Here is a 16,283-nt window from a genome sequence, read left to right as displayed (position 1 = left end):
CGCTTGAGCCACAGCACCATTTCTGTTTTTCTAGTTGTTAATTGGAGATAAGAGTCTCAAAGGCTTTGAGTCGGAGGTCTTTGATCCATTTCGAGTTGATTCTGGTGCAGGATGATATATAAGGATATAGCTTTAGTTTTCTACAAGTTAACCAATTTTGCCAGCACCATTTACAGAAGAAGCTGTCTCTCTTCCATTCTATTTTTTAGCTCCTTTATCAAAGATTAGATAGTTATAGGTCTATAGGTTCATTTCTGGGTTTTCAATTTTATTCCATTGATCCTGAGGTCTGTTCTTATGCCAGTACCAAGCTGTTTTGATTACTATGGCTTTACAGTAGAGTTTGAAATTTGGTATTGATATTCCTCCAGCAGTGTTCTTTCCGTTGAGGAGCGTTTTTGCTATTCGGGGTCTTTTATTGTTCCATATGAATTTTTGATTGCCTCTTCTATTTTCTTGAAGAATGAGCTTGGAATTTTGATCGGTAGCGCATTAAATTTGTAGATATCCATGGGAAGTATTGCCATTTTCACGATGTTAATCTTTCCAATCCAGGAGCATGGGAGTTGTTCCCATTTTCTAAGTTCTGTTTTGATTTCCTTTTTCAAGTTTTTAAAGTTTTCATCGTAGAGGTCCTTCACTTATTTGGTTAAGTTAATTCCTAGGTATTTTATTTTTTGTGGGGCTATTACAAATGGAGTTGCTTTCCTAATTTCAGCCACACTTTTATAATTGTTGGCATACAGAAAAGCCATTGATTTTTGGGGGTTAATTTTATAACCTGCTACTTTGCCAAAGTTTTGAATCACCTTGTGTAATTTGGGAGTAGAGTCTATGGGATTCTTTAAATACAAGATCATGTCAAATGCAAAGAGGGAGAGTTTTATTTCTTCTTTCCCTATTTGGATCCCCTTTATTTTTGCATCTTGTCATATTGCTGTAGCTAGGCATTCTAATACTAGATTGAAGAGAAGTGGAGAGAGTGGATATCCTTGTCTTGTTCCTGTGCTAAGAGGAAATGGCTTTAGTTTTTTACATTTAAGTGTAATGCTGGCTGTAGGTTTGTAATATACAGCCTTTATTGTATTGAGGAATGTTCCATGGATTCCTAATTTTTCCAAAACCTTCATCATAAAGGGGTGTTGGATCTTGTCGAATGCTTTTTCTGCATCTATTGAGATAACCATGTGGTTCTTATTCTTGCTCCTGTTGATGTGATGAATAATATTAATTGATTTGCGTATATTGAACCAGCTTTGCATCCCTGAAATGAATCCTGTTTGATCATGGTGTATGATTTTTTGGATGAATTGTTGAAGTCGATTGGCCAAAATTTTGTTGAGAAGTTTTGCATCAATGTTCATCAAAGAAATGTGTCCATAGTTCTCTTTCTTTGATGAGTTCCTTCTTGGTTTTGAGATGAGGGCTATGATGGCTTCATAGAATGTGTTCGGTAGTGAACTTTCTCTTTCAATTTCATTGAAGAGTTGGAGGAGTATTGGTGTGAGCTCTGCTTTGAAGGCCATGTAGAATTCCACTGTAAAACCATCTGCTCCTGGACCTTTGTTATCTGGGAGGTCTCTCATTGCTGTTTCTCTTTCAATGCTTAATATGGGCCTGTTAAGATGGTTTAACTCTTTCGAGTAGCAGTAGTTCTAAAGTTGCCGACGGGGTTGTGTACACTGTGACATGCCCTTTAACTGCTTGTTACCTTAAACTATTTTGATTTTGGAATAATGTGAGTGTCTTCCTTCAGTTATTTTGTGTGTGTATGTATTATTTGAAAGTTATTACAGAGTATAAAAATGTAGATTTGGGTCTAACCTGGGAAGAACAGAGAATTATTCCTTCAGTTTAAAGGGATTTGACTCATCTTTTCTGGAGAAAGTATGTGTTGCTGTTACTAAACAAACATGTGCTCAATAAATGTTTAATTTTTGCAAAAAAAAAAAAAAAGATGGTTTAACTCATCTTGGTTTATTTTGTCATGTTAATATTTGCTAGGAAAAGGTCCATTTCTGCCAAGTTCTCAAACTTATTAGCATAAAGTTTTGAGAAGTATTCCCTTAAAATACTCTAAATCTTGGTTGTTTCTGTGGTGATGTTTCCATTCTCATCTCTGAGTTTACTTATTTTGGTGTGTTCTCTTCCTTTTCTGATAAGATTTGCTAAGGGTCTGTCAATTTTGTTAATTTTTTCAGAGAACAAACTATTTGTTTTGTTGATTCTTTCTGTAGTTGTTTTGGATTCTAATTCATTTAATTCTGATTTAATTTTAATTATTTCGTTCCCTCTACTTCATTGGGGTTTATCTTGTTGCTCTTTTTCAAGGAGGTTCAGATGTCTCATTAAATTGTTGGTTTCACATCTCTCCAATTTGTTGATGTAGGAACTCACAGCTATAAACTTGCCTCTGAGTACTGCCTATAATATGTCCCAGAGGAGCTGGTAATTTGTGTGCTCATTTTTTTAATAGCATGAACATTTGAATTTCCTTTCTAATCTCTTCTATGACCCACTCGTGATTCAGCAGTGTGTTGCTCAGCCTCAATGTGTCATTGGACTATCTTAGGTGGCTTTTGGTGTTTAGTTCTAATTTTATTCCCTTCTGGTCTGAGAGAATGAAAGGTATACAAGGTATAACTTCAATGTTTCTGAATATGGACAAGTTTGCTTTGTGGCCGAAAATGTGGTCTATTTCAGAAAATGTTCCATGTGCTGCTGAGAAAAATGAGTATTCTGATGCTTTTGGGGGAAATATTCGGTAGATGTCTGTTAAATCTAGTTGATCTATGCAGTTGTTTAGATATGCGGTTTCTCTGTTGAGTTTTTGCCGAGTTGATCTATCTAGTGGGGAGAGTGGTGTGTTAAAATCCCCAACAATTAATGTCTCTGAATCTATGTGGAATTTGAGGGAAAGTAGTGTTTTTTGGATAAATTTATGTGCTCCGTTGTTTGGCGAATAGATATTTAGATTTGTAATATCCTCCTGATGGAGAGATCCCTTAGTTTTTATGTAGCAACCTTCTTTATCTCTTCGCACGAATTTTAATTTGAAGTCTATTTTATCTGATATTAGGATTGCAACTCTGGCGTGTTTATGGTGGCTGTTTGCTTGGTAGATTTTGTTCCAGCCTTAACATTGAGAATGTGTTTGTTTTTACAGGCAAGATGTGACTCTTGAAGGCAGCAGATAGAAAAATCTTGTTTTTTAAACCAACTAGATATTCTATGTCGTTAATTGGAGAGTTAAGTCTGTTAATGTTAAGAGATAGGACTGAGAGTTATTTGGGAGTTCCTGTCATGTTATCCACCTTCTTGGGTGCTGTGAAAACTGGGTCCTTCCTATGGTTCTTGGATTCTCAGTTTGGGTGTAGTTTCTTGGCCTTTATTGTGGTCTTGCTGGTTTTCTATGTGTAGGACCTCTTTAAGAATCTTTTGTAGGGCTCTTTTGTTGGAGATGTATTGTTTCAATTTTTCTTTGCTATGGAAGCTTTTTATTTGGCTTTCAGTTATGAAGGAGAGTTTAGATGGGTACAGTATTCTTGGTTGATAGTTGTTTGTTTTTAGGGCATGGCATACATCATTCCAGGCTCTTCTTGCTTTGATTGTCTCTGCTGAGAAATCTGAGGTGATTCTAATTGGTTTCCCTTTATAGGTGATTAATCTTTTCTCCTTGACAGCTTTACGGATCTTTTCCTAGTTCTGAATTCATCCAGTGTGGATTATAATGTTATGGTGGGATGTCCTATTCTGATCTGGTCTATTTGGAGTTCTAAAAGCTTCTTATATTTGAATAGGCCTATCATTTTGCAAGTTTGGGAAGTTCTCTGCTAGGATCCTGTTAAACAAATTTCCTATACCATTAACTTCTGTTTCTAGGTGCTCCTCTACACCCATTATCCTTATTTTAGGCCTTCTGATGGTGTCTTTCAAGTGTTGGATAGATCTCTCATATTTCTTGGATTTGTCTTGGATGGTTGTATGTTCTTTCTTTATAATGTCTAGGCTGTCTTCAGTCCTTGAGATTCGATCTTCTGCATGGTCTAACCTTCTGTTGAGATTTTCTACTTTCAGGATGGAATAGGAGAAACCCTAGGTCTCCTTGGAGCAGGACGAAATTTTCTTAATAGAGACCCGGAAACACAACAAATAAAAGAAAGCTTGGACAAATGGGATTGCATAGAGTTGCAGAGCTTCTGCATGGCAAAGGACATAGCTAGCAAGATCAATAGAAAGCCCACGAATTGGGAGAAATTCTTCACTAGAAATACAACAGACAGGGGTCTCATATCTAAAATACACTTAGAACTCAAAAAATTAAATCCCCCAACAACTAATCCTCAATGAAACAACTGCCCAATAAATAAGTAGGCTAAAGACTTAAAGAGGAACTTCTCTGAAGAAGAAAGAAGGATGACCAATAGACACATGAAGAAATACTCAACCTCCCTAGCCATAAAAGAAATGCAAATTAAAACAACATTGAGATACCACCTCACCCCAGTTAGAATGGCAAAAATCAAAAACTCTAATAACAACAGATGCTGGAGGGGATGTGGACAGAAGGGAACCTTACTTCATTGTTGGTGGGAGAGTAAACTTGATCAACCACTTTGGAAAGTAGTATGGAGGTCCTCAAAAGACTCCACATAGAGCTCCCCTACGACCCCTCAGTCCCACTTTGGGTATTTACCCAAATCTTTACAAATAAGACCACAATAAAGCTACCAGCATAATTATGTTTACTGCAGCATTATTTACCATAGCGAAGATCTGGAACCAACCCAGATGCCCCTCAGTAGATGAAAGGATCAAGAAAATTTGGTATATATAGACAATGGAATTCTATGCCTCCATCAGAAAGAATGACATTGCCCAATTTGTTAGGAAATGGAAAGACTTGGAAAAAATTATATTAAGTGATGTAAGCCAGGCCCAAAGAAACATAGGTCCCATGATTTCCCTGATTTGCAATATCTAATATATGTATGAGTCAAGCAGAAAAGGTCAGATAAGGTGATGTTAGGAAAATGAACCCTAAGATATGTATTTTAAATGTTTTTTTTCTTTCATACATTTGTTTCTAATGCAATTATAAGATTATTTCTTTGTTGCTTTGTATGTCCCTCCCCCACAGTATAACCCCTGCTTTCACTGTATTTGATGTCGGTATAATTTGTGGAGGAGAAGGGGAAAAACAAGTCATTTACATAAGGATACAGGTGGACCTGTTGCAACAATGAGAAGTACAAGTTGTCATGTCGAAAACGAACTTTACAACTTGTGGGAGAGAGGTTTTGGTTGGGGGGGAGGATGGGAAGGGATGGGAATGGTAAACAAAGCAGGAGGCTACAATGCTTGATAAGAAATATGCTCACTATCTTGCCCATCTAATTGTGACCTCTCTGTACAGTATTTTCACAATAAAAAAATAAAAATTAGGAAAATAAAAGAGTCTCACAGGCTTTTCTCCCCGGGCTGGCTTTGAACCTTGATCCTCAGATCTCAGCATCCTCAGTAGCTAGGATTACAGGCATGAGCCACCGGCGCCCGGTTTAAGCTAGTATTTCTTTGACAATCAATGCTAAGGTTTTATGCCATAAAGTCATCCTAGCCCAACAGTTTCCAACTTGTAAGGTACACCATAAATTTCCCTAAATTTACATCATGACCAGCTTATCACTATTGTGAAAAAATACTGCACTTCTGCTGTGATGCCCTCCCAAATTTGCAAAGAACAGTACACTAAGTATTACTGCATCATCCCCCCCAGTGGTATTCTTGAGATCAGAACATTTGCAAATATTATTTTTTTTTATTTTACATTTACTTTATTATATGTTATTTGTTGGGTCTTCATCCATCCCACGAAAGATGGACGTGGTCCTAGGCAACATAAGTGCGCCGCTAGCCCATTCCCCAGCCTCCCTTAACCTGAGAAACAATCAGACACAGCGGGGAGTCAAGTGAAAGTAACTTGTTTATTAACACACAGCAAGCCCTTTTCAAAAGCAAAAAGACCAGGTGGCCTGGGGAGGAAAAGGAACCAACCAATTACTGTAAAGGTCACACCTTATCATGCACCTAAGCTTCCATGAGCTGTTTATGCCCTAAACATAAACAAATCGGGTTCTGCCCTCTCAACTCTCAGCACAATGTTTGCTGCCCATGTGTCCCACAGATTCCCCCTTTTTTGTTTTAATGACATCCCCACCTCCCAGTTAGTTATCCTTTTCCCTCCTCTGTAAAGGTTATTTTAACAGGATTACATTGGTAAGAATAGCATTGACCATACAGGGGGTTCCAGGCAAGTCTGGGGGGCAAGATTCGCCAGACAAGGATAAGGAGGGTCCTTGTGCAGGATTCCAGAGCCTGTCCCAGTTACCTCACAGCCCCACCTAGCACAGTAATAAACATCAGCCCCACTACAGGTAGAAATATCTGAAGAAGCTCGATTACTTCTGGGACATATATAAATGTCCTTATCTTGTAAGGTTGTACTGTTCACAACATGACAGCAGCTTGGGTATTGGGAGTTCCACACATGCTGCACGGTGATTCCTAGTGGGTCCCCACATTCAGGACGTTCTACTATCGTCCAGAAAAACAAGGAAATTTAAAACAAACTCTGCAGACATAGCAAAGCAATCCCAGGCACCTGGTGTCTTTTAAGTAAGCCAGTTCCTTGTATGTGCCTTTAAGCGAGCACAGGGGTCAAAATGACCTTTGAGCTTTACTGTCAGCTCCCAACACCCCATCTTTGTTTAAATAAGTGAACCAGCCTGTCTTAGGTTGGGTGGATTTGCTTGTCTGCCTTACCTATCATTGAGAACTTCTTCAGAGAGAAGCTGAATGCTTGTCTTAGGTTGGTCAGACTGACACCCCCTCTTACCTGTCTCTTGCTGTGGTTCCTCTCGGGGGAAATTCATTCATTTGGAGCTTGATCTTATGAACTAGCTGGCTAAACTCATAAGAGATTTGCACTGCACGGATAATGTAAAGAAGGCATAGAAAAACCATCAGCAAAAGCATTACTAGGCCAAGCAATATCATTAGCAGTCCTTTAACATTAGTCAAGGATGGGATAGCAGTCTTTGCCACTTCAAAGTCCAGACGTGGGGCTTGTTCTAATCCTGCTATTTGCCTGTGGGGTTGAAAAAGATCTAAAGAAAAATTATTATGATTAACATTCTGTATTAGTGCCATAGCAGCTGCTGCTGCAGAGGCAGCTAATGAAATAAAGGCCTAAATCATACCAAGTTTTAGACATGTTTACAGGAAGCATATGGATTCAAGTAATGCCACTATACAAGCAATTTAGTAAAAGAACAATGAGAGCAAGTAACATTAAAATAATTAGCTAAACACATGCTTCGGCCACCATAGCCACTTTTCTTTCCTTGTTGGTTTGTTTATCCTTGGGCATCCTGTATAGAGAATATGGGTAAAAACTTAAGGATCATGGCAGGGATCCAAATGGAATGTGTAGGGCTAGATCTCTGGCAGGAGGTAAGTGTGAATGATGCCTACAAGGAACAAGCACTGGGAGAATAGGCTTAAGCAGGTCTCCTTTATTCTTCCTCAAGGTGGCGGCGGGGGGGAGGGGGGGTAGGTGGGAGAAGGGGGGAAGTTTTGTAGCCCCAGCTTTCCCAACCTCCTGAGTCCTTTCCTTCCCTGCCAATCACTTCGAGGGGAGTTGATGTAAGGCAGTTGTGACAGGCACTGCTTGGTGACAGGCACTGATTTGTCCCTGGGGGCATGTAGGGAGCATGGACAGCTCATGGCTGTCAAGCTAGGCAGAAGTGCCTTTGGGTCACATCTCTATGAGCAGGAAGTGCAGGAAGTGTGCTTCAAGTGCTACTCTAGCTGACTCAACCAGATCTGACCGACTCTACCCACAAATTTCCCCTTTTCTTTTAAAAGGACCGTCATTATGGTGACCCGTCATTGGAGACATTTTTGCCGGGAGTGTAAGCGTTGAATAATTCCCAGGAGAATAAACTCTAATAGTGCAAGGCCTCCCCAGGTGACCAGAGAGGATGGTGAAAACCATTGTTGTAACTTTTTAAGCACATCTTCTAAAAATGAGGCAGCGCAAATAAGCTGTATGGTGGTTTGGTTTAGGTGGGTAATATCATGCAGCAGGAGGTGGGTAAAGTTTAAGTACTTAAGGCACCAAGGGCCTTTGATGTAGTTACTAAGTTTAGTGACATTGGGCGCTGGAGTGGAAAGCTGACAAACAGAAGTAGTCATAGCATTACATAGTCCTCCTTGTAATCGAAGAAAAATAATCTCTTTTTGGAGCAAGTCTATTTGTTGCTGGAGCACAAGGAGGCTTCCGTTAAGATGATTGGCAACTTGCAAATGTTGTAATTCTATGGATGACAGTTGAGGGATGAGCTGGTTTATCTCTTGCACGGTGGACACGCTTTGGGACAGTGATATAGCGGTCGTAGTAGATGAAGCCACTGTAGTGATGATCGCCGACATGATTGTAATGATCTCTTTTAGGGCGTGGATGAACTAATTGAACCTGAGAAAACTGAGAGTCATTAGTAGCCAGAACAATAAATGCGGGAACACATACCAAACCTACAAAGTGATATGAGTCATTGGGTTGCCAGTGATTGCTGAGAGTGCAAGTAGCAGAGAAGTTGTCTCCTAGACAAAAGAAGAACAGGGCTCTAACCACTACCATTCCTGACACCTGGTTGCATGCAGAGTGGTTACAGCGACAAGTATTGGCCAATAAGAAAGGGAACAAATCCAGGCAGGAATATGATGAGCAAACGACTGGCATGGGGAGTACTAGGTCTCCCAATTGTCCCCCTGACGAGTTCTAAAACTCCTTTAGATTTTGAGGTTTGGGATTTTTTTCAGATTGGTTGTATATAGCCAGGTAGAGGGACAATGTGAGGTCCCCAAATACTCTGCCTTGCCAGGAACTGGCACAAAGGCTAATCACTAATTCCTCAAGAGGAATGGGAACATTGCCAAAGCTATCAAAGTCCCTGCATGGGCATAACTGCATATGAAAAGTTATGTCAATAGCCTGAGTACAATTTTTTCCCGTGGGACAAATTGGTTAGGGTTCCGTGTAGTTCCACCATCCTGTCCCATGAGTTACTGTTGAGAGGGGGATGGTACAGCCATCAAACTGTTTTACAGTCTCGTCTGAAAAACAAAAAGAGATGGCTCCCTTCCATCCAAAAGTAAGGTTTGTTTTTTGGTGCCATAGGGCAGCTGCCGAGAAAGGAAGGCCAACCGTGCCACTGGAAGAAAGCATTTGAGGGATGATGGTGGTATCTTCCCCTACTATCATCAAGATTTGGGGGCTAGACATTAACGTTATTTTAACTGGTCCTGTAGCAGATTGAGAATTGGCTGTAATAATGGCACACATTAGGAGGAATAGAGTACCATGCCCTGAGTTAGGGTCTGGGGCCATAGTCTGGGCTTGTTCTACCAATTCCTTTAGGTCTCCCCAAGTGATGGCATGGGCTCTAGCTCGAGGTTTGCATCTCCTACTCCTCGGGCTGTTCAAGCGTAGTCAACGCATCTCATTCGTAGGTGGTGACGGTTGGTCGGACAACTCCAGCTGCAGGTTTATCACCATGTCTGGAAAGATACAAGCAAATCCTCTCCCTTGTGCCATTAAGGGAGCAGGGCCCTCCCATTTTCTTGTGATGGGGTCCCTCCATCTAACCAAAGGGACTGGAGTAGGGGTTTTCATGAGTCCCCAATGCAGGGACTCGGGGGACGCACCTGTGGTGGGTGTGAATGTTAAAACGTTTTTTAGTATAAGGCAATAATTTAATTGTATTTGGGGATCTTTATGCCCTAGCCCCTCCAGTTTCCCCTTTTCTTTTAAAAGAAGGGTCTTAATTTCTTTATGACTGCGTTCAACAATTGCTTGGCCTTGTGGGTTATATGGAATACCTGTCTGGTGTGTGATGTTCCAAAGGGTACGAAATTCATGAAAATATTTGGAGGTGTAAGCAGGGCCATTGTCTGTTTTAAAGGTCCAAGGAACGCCCATAATTGTAATGGCATGTAGAAGTGACTTAATGGCGTGGCTTGTTTCACCTGTTAAGGCTAAAGCTGTTAGAAAGCTTGAGAATAAATCTATGCATACGTGGACGTATTTTTGTTTGCCGAACTGGGGGATAAGGTTTATGTCCATTTGCCATGTGCCATTGGGCCTAAGGCCTCACGGATTTGTTTTCATGGGTTGAAGTGATCCTAAGGGTAAAGGAAGTGCACAGGAGGAGCAGGACCGAATCATGTGCTTGTGTTGTTGGTGTGTCAAATCAGGAAATAATTGTTTGATAGTAGTAAATGAAAGCGACCATGCAACGTTCAGGCCTGGTCCATGGGCATATTGGTGAGTAATACAGTTGGTGTGATAGCACGATCAATGGCTTCATTACCAGGAGCTAGGGGTCCGGGGAGGTTAGTATGAAATCTAATGTGTTGAATGTAACAGGGTTGGGCATGGTTGTCTAGTACAGTTTGCAGTTTACACATTATTCATGTTATATCATGACCATCATCTCTTAATAAAGCTCCAGGAAGAACGACAGCAGTTTGTACAGCATATAAACTATCAGAAAATATATTAAGAGGTTCTCTGGGAAAAGATGTAAGGGCTAGTAAAATGGCCAGTACCTCAGCAGCTTGAATGGACAGGGAATGTTGTTGAATCATGTATTTTTTAGTATTAGCATTGTAAAATCCATTAACAGTTTTGCTAATATCGGTAAAAAGCAAAACAGCTTGAGGGATAGGTTGCCCCTTGGGACGAGTACAGCATTTACATGAAAGTGGGAGTTCTTGTGTAACTTTAAAAAGGGGTTCTTGGGCATATGATTATCAATGTTAAACTAGTAATGGATGACTTGTAAGGCTAATTCCTCTTCCGTTGTCAGGAAATTAAAGACTGTTTTTCGAATGGGCCAGATAAGACGGTTGGAGAATCAGCCGTATGTTTGATGGCATCATTCCACGCCTTTGATGGCTAAGTTGCATAGCATGGTAATGGGTGTGCTATTTTTTGGTAATTGGGAAGTGTCAAGGTTTACCCATTGTAACACACCACAAGTTTGAGTCAGCGCCGCCATTAGTCAATTATGAGTTAATATAATCAGGGTGATTTCGTCGGTGGTATCTAAAAACACCAAGGGTATTGACCATAATTGATCAGTGACTTGTTGTAAAACTTGTTGAGCATCAGGGGAAAGTATACAAAGGGAAGTTGTGTCAGAGGGTCCCTGAAGCAATTGAAATAAAGTTTGGAGCTCTTGGGTAGGGAGGCGCATAAAATTGCGTACCCAATTGATATGTCCACATAATTGTTGTAATTCAGTTAAAGTATATTGGGACTTAATGACAATATTAGACCCATTTGGGGTAATTGTTTGATTTAAATAGTATCCAAGATAGGCGTAAGGGGCTTTAAGTCGAATTTTTTCGGGGGAAATATGGAGGCCTATTTTCTTTGAGTTGTGTTAAACAGGCTTGAATGGTGGTAGCCTCTTTATGTGCTATAAAATGTCATCCATGTAATGGACACAAAAGCATTTTGAAAGCAAAGGTCTAATAGCATGGGCAACATACATCTGACATAGAGTAGGGCTATTTTTCATTCCTTGAGGGAGAACGTTCCATTGATATCAATGTTTGGGTAACTGACAGTGAGGTTCCCAAACTGAGAAGGCAAAATATTTTTATCTTTGGGATGTAGGTGGATGGAAAAAAGTAGTCCTGGGTGTCAATAATGGCAATGTGCCAATCATTGGGTATTGCAGAAAGATGTGGGAGTCCAGGTTGAAGCATTACTTTCTTTTTCATATGAATATTAATGGAATGTAGGTCATGAAGAAGTCTCCATTTTCCTTGAGCTCTTTTTTTGGATAATAAAAATGGGAGGGGACTGATGCTTTGTTCTATATGTCCCTTTTCTAGTTGCTCCTCCACTACAGTGTGAAAATGAGGGAGCTTTTCAGGGAAAATAGGCCACTGTTCTACCCAAATGGGTTTGGTGGTATCCCATTGGAGTGGAAATGGCTCTGGCCCTACAACAGTAGCCATTAGAATTGGGGGTTCTGTGGGTGACTAATGGCTTGATTGGTTATGATGTCTTCATAAAAAGCCTTATCATCTGCTGTTATCACAATACCCATATTAGTGAGGACATCTCTTCCCCAAATATTGCATGGAAGGCCAGGGGCAACAAGAGGTTTAAAAGCCCCGGTGACCCCATCACAGTCTTTCCATAATACAGGCCATTGGAGATGGAGGGAATCTGTTTTTCCACCGACACCTTGTATGCAGGGGCCAGGAATTAGGTTCCACCCCAACCCTTCGACTTCTTTTTTTCTAAGGACTGTACATTTAGCCCCTGTATCAATGATGCCCTTAAATTTTGTTCTTTAACCTTAAGTTCCATTCTAGATTTTCCATTTTGGATAGGAAAAGTCCATTTCACTTGAGGTGGTGGTTGTAGTTTTTGTGCTCTTGGGGTAGGGGCTGAGGACTACCCCATATTTAGTTTAAAGGCTGAGTCTTAGAGTGGCATTCAGAGGACGCCCAAAAACCCTTTTTACATTTAGGACATACGGAAGGAGGTTGCTTTCTTTTGGGTGAAACCCGGAGTGAAGGGAAATCCTTTTTAAAATGACCAGTTCCCAGAGGAGCTGGTAGTTTGTGTGCTCATTTTTGTTGAATATCATGAACATTTGAATTTCCTTTCTAATCTCTTCCATGACCCAGTCGTGATTCACAGTGTGTTGTACAGCCTCCATATGTTACCGGATTTTCTTTGGTGGCTTTTTGTGTCGAGTTCTAATTTTATTCCCTTGTGGTCAGAGAGAATGCAAGGTATAACTTCAATGTTTCGAATTTGGACAAGTTTGCTTTGTGGCCTAAAATGTGGTCTATTTTAGAAAATATTTCATGTGCTGCTGAGAAAAATGTGTATTCTGATGCTTCTGGGTGAAATATTCAGTAGATGACTGTTAAATCTAGTTGATCTGAACCTTCTTGAAAAAGAGCACCAAGATAAACCCCAATTCAGTAAACAGAAAGAAATAATTGAAATTATAACAGAATTAAATGATTTAGAATCCAAAAAGAATGTAGAAAGAATCAACAAAACGAAGAGTTGGTTCTTCAAAAAAAATAAATTTGACAGACTCTTAGAATATCTTATGAGAAAAAGAGGAGAACACACCCAAATAAATAAACTCAGAGATGAGACTGGAAACATCACCACAGAAACAACCAAGATTCAGAACATTTTAAGAGAATACTTCTCAAAACTTTATGCTAATAAGTTTGAGAACATGGCAGAAATGGACCTTTTCCTAGCAAATATTGACATGCCAAAACTAAATCAAGTTGTGTTAAACTATATTAACAGGCCCATATCAAGCATTTAAATAGAAACAGCAATAAGAGACCTCCCATCTAAGAAAAGTCCAGGACAAGATGGTTTTTCAGTGGAATTCTACAAGGTCTTCAAAGCAGAGCTCACACCAATACTCCTCAAAATCTTCAATGAAATTGAAAGAGACAGTTCACTACTGAACACATTCTATGAAGCCATCATAACCCTCAACCCAAAAGCACACAGGGACTCATCAAAGAAAAAGAACTATAGACCCATTTCTTTGATGAACATTGATGCAAACTTCTCAACAAATTTTGGCCAAACAGCATCAACAATCCATCCAAAAAATCATACACCACGATCAAACAGGATTCATTTCAGGGATGCAAAGCTGGTTCAATATACGCAAATCAATTAATATTGTTCATCACATCAACAGTAGCAAGGATAAGAAACACATGGTTATCTCAATAGATGCAGAAAATGCAGTTGACAAGATCCAACACCCCTTTATGATGAAGGCCTTGGAAAAATTAGGAATCCATGGAATATTCCTCAATACAATAAAGGCTGTAGCTGACAAATCTACAGCCAGCATTATACTTAATGGTGAAAAACCAAAGCCATTTCCTCTTAACTCAGGAACAAGACAAGGATGTCCACACTCTCCACTTCTCTTCCATCTACTATTAGAATGCCTAGCTACAGCAATAAGACAAGATAAAAGCATAAAAACGATTCAAATAGAGAAAGATGATGTAAAACTGTCCATCTTTTCAGATGACATGATCTTTTATTTAAATAATCCCACGGACTCCTCTCCCAAATCCTTCAAGCTGATTCAAAGCTTTGGCAAAGTAACAGGGTATAAACATAACCCCCCAAAATCAATTGCTTTTCTGTATGCCAACAATGAGAAACGTGTGGCTGAAATTAGGAAAGCAACTGCATTCGGAATAGCCCCACAAAAATAAAATACCTAAGAATTAACTTAACAAAAGAAGTGAAGGACGTCTATGATGAAAACTTTAAAAACTTGGAAAAGGAAATCAATACAGAACTTTGAAAATGGCAAAAACTCCTATGCTCCTGGATTGGAGAAGAAGAAAGAAGGATTGCCAATAGACACATGAAAAAATGCTCAACATCGCTAGCCATAAAAGAAATGCAAATTAAAACAACATTGAGATACCACCTCAATCCAGTTAGAATGGCAAAAATCAAGAACTCTAACAACAACAGATGCTGGAGGGGATGTGGACAGAAGGGAACTTTACTTCATTGTTGGTGGGAGTGTAAACTTGTTCAACCACTTTGGAAAGCAGTATGGAGCTCCCCTATGACCCAGCAATCCCACTTTGGGGCATTTGCCCAAATGTTTACAAACAAGACCACACTAAAGCTACCAGCACGGCTATGTTTATTACAGCACTATTTACTATATCTAAGATCTGGAACCAACCCAGATTCCCCTCAGTAGATGAATGGATCAAAAAATGGTATATATACACAATGGAATTCTATGCCTCTATCAGAAAGAATGACATTGCCCCATTTGTTAGGAAATGTAAATGCTTGGAAAAAATTATATTAAATGAAGTAAGCCAGGCCCAATGAAACATGGTTTCCCTTATTTGCAATATCTAATATATTTCTGAATCAAGCAGAAAATGTCAGATAAGGTGATGTTAATGAAATGAACCCTAAGATATGTATTCAAGTGTTTTTTTTTTCTTTCAGGTGATTGTTTCTAACACATTTAGAAGATTATTTCTTTATTGCTTTGTATTTCCCTCCCCCACAGTATAACCCCTGCTTTCGTTGTATTTGATGTCGGTATATTTTGTTGAGGGGAAGGGGAAATACAAATCGTTTAAATAGTGATACAGGTGGACCCATTGCAACAATGAGATGTACAAGTCGTTTTGGTGAAAAATGAACTTTACAACTTTGGTGCGGGTGTGGGGAGGTAGTGGGGAGGATTGAGTGGGAGGGGTGGGGGGAGGATGTGAAGGGAAGAGATGGAGATACAAAGGAGGAGGCTACAATGCTTGATAAGAAATGTACTCATTGTCTTGCCCATGTAATTGTAACCCCTCTGTACAGTACTTTCATAATAAAAAAATTAAAATTAAAAAAATAAAAATAAAATGACCAGTTATGCCACATCCCCAACAAGGTCAATTTCCCATTGCGCCATTAGTGGGCGCACGCACTGGCGGTCATAGAGGTGAAAGCCTGTGCACGGGTAGTCCTAGCATGAGTTGATGTCCCCAAATTTTTGGTGGCTAGGATGCAATCAGTGATCTCCCCATTTTCTTCAGGGACAATGGCTTTTCTGCATTCCTGTGTGGCCCCTTCCCATATTAGGGTCTTGGTTAGTGCTTCTCCGGCTCCAGTGTGGGATAACTTCTGGGCTACTGCTTCTAGAACACTGGCAACGAAGTCAGTGAAAGGCTCATTGCGATGTTGTATGAGGGTTTTTAGTTGTTTGTTCCCTTCTTTCGAAAGGACCAAGGAGTCAGCCCACAATGCACAGAGGAGTACTGGGTCAAAGTACTGCGGAGATGCCACTGCTTGTGCAATGGGAGACCCATACACTCCCTCCCCTTTTAAGCAATCAGGGTCTGCCATGGTTGCATCATATCCTCCAGCAGTGACATTTCATGTGCTTTGTTGTTCACATTCATCATAAAAAGCAGCCTTCCATAAAAGGAAGTCTCCTGAAGATGATGCTGTGCACATTAAGTTCTTCCAATCAATGGGGCAACTCAGATCAATGCTAATGGTTTCGAGCATCTGTTTAGCATATGGGGAGTGCAACCCATCTTCCTTAACAGCGGTCCAATATTTGTCAAGCACTTTTGGGCTATGGGGGTACCATTGGTTA

The sequence above is a fragment of the Dipodomys spectabilis genome, unplaced genomic scaffold (genome assembly GCF_019054845.1).
Source record: "Dipodomys spectabilis isolate Male_0828 unplaced genomic scaffold, ASM1905484v1 ptg000086l, whole genome shotgun sequence".
Classification (NCBI taxonomy): Eukaryota; Metazoa; Chordata; class Mammalia; order Rodentia; family Heteromyidae; genus Dipodomys; species Dipodomys spectabilis.
This window is presented reverse-complemented; position numbering follows the sequence as displayed.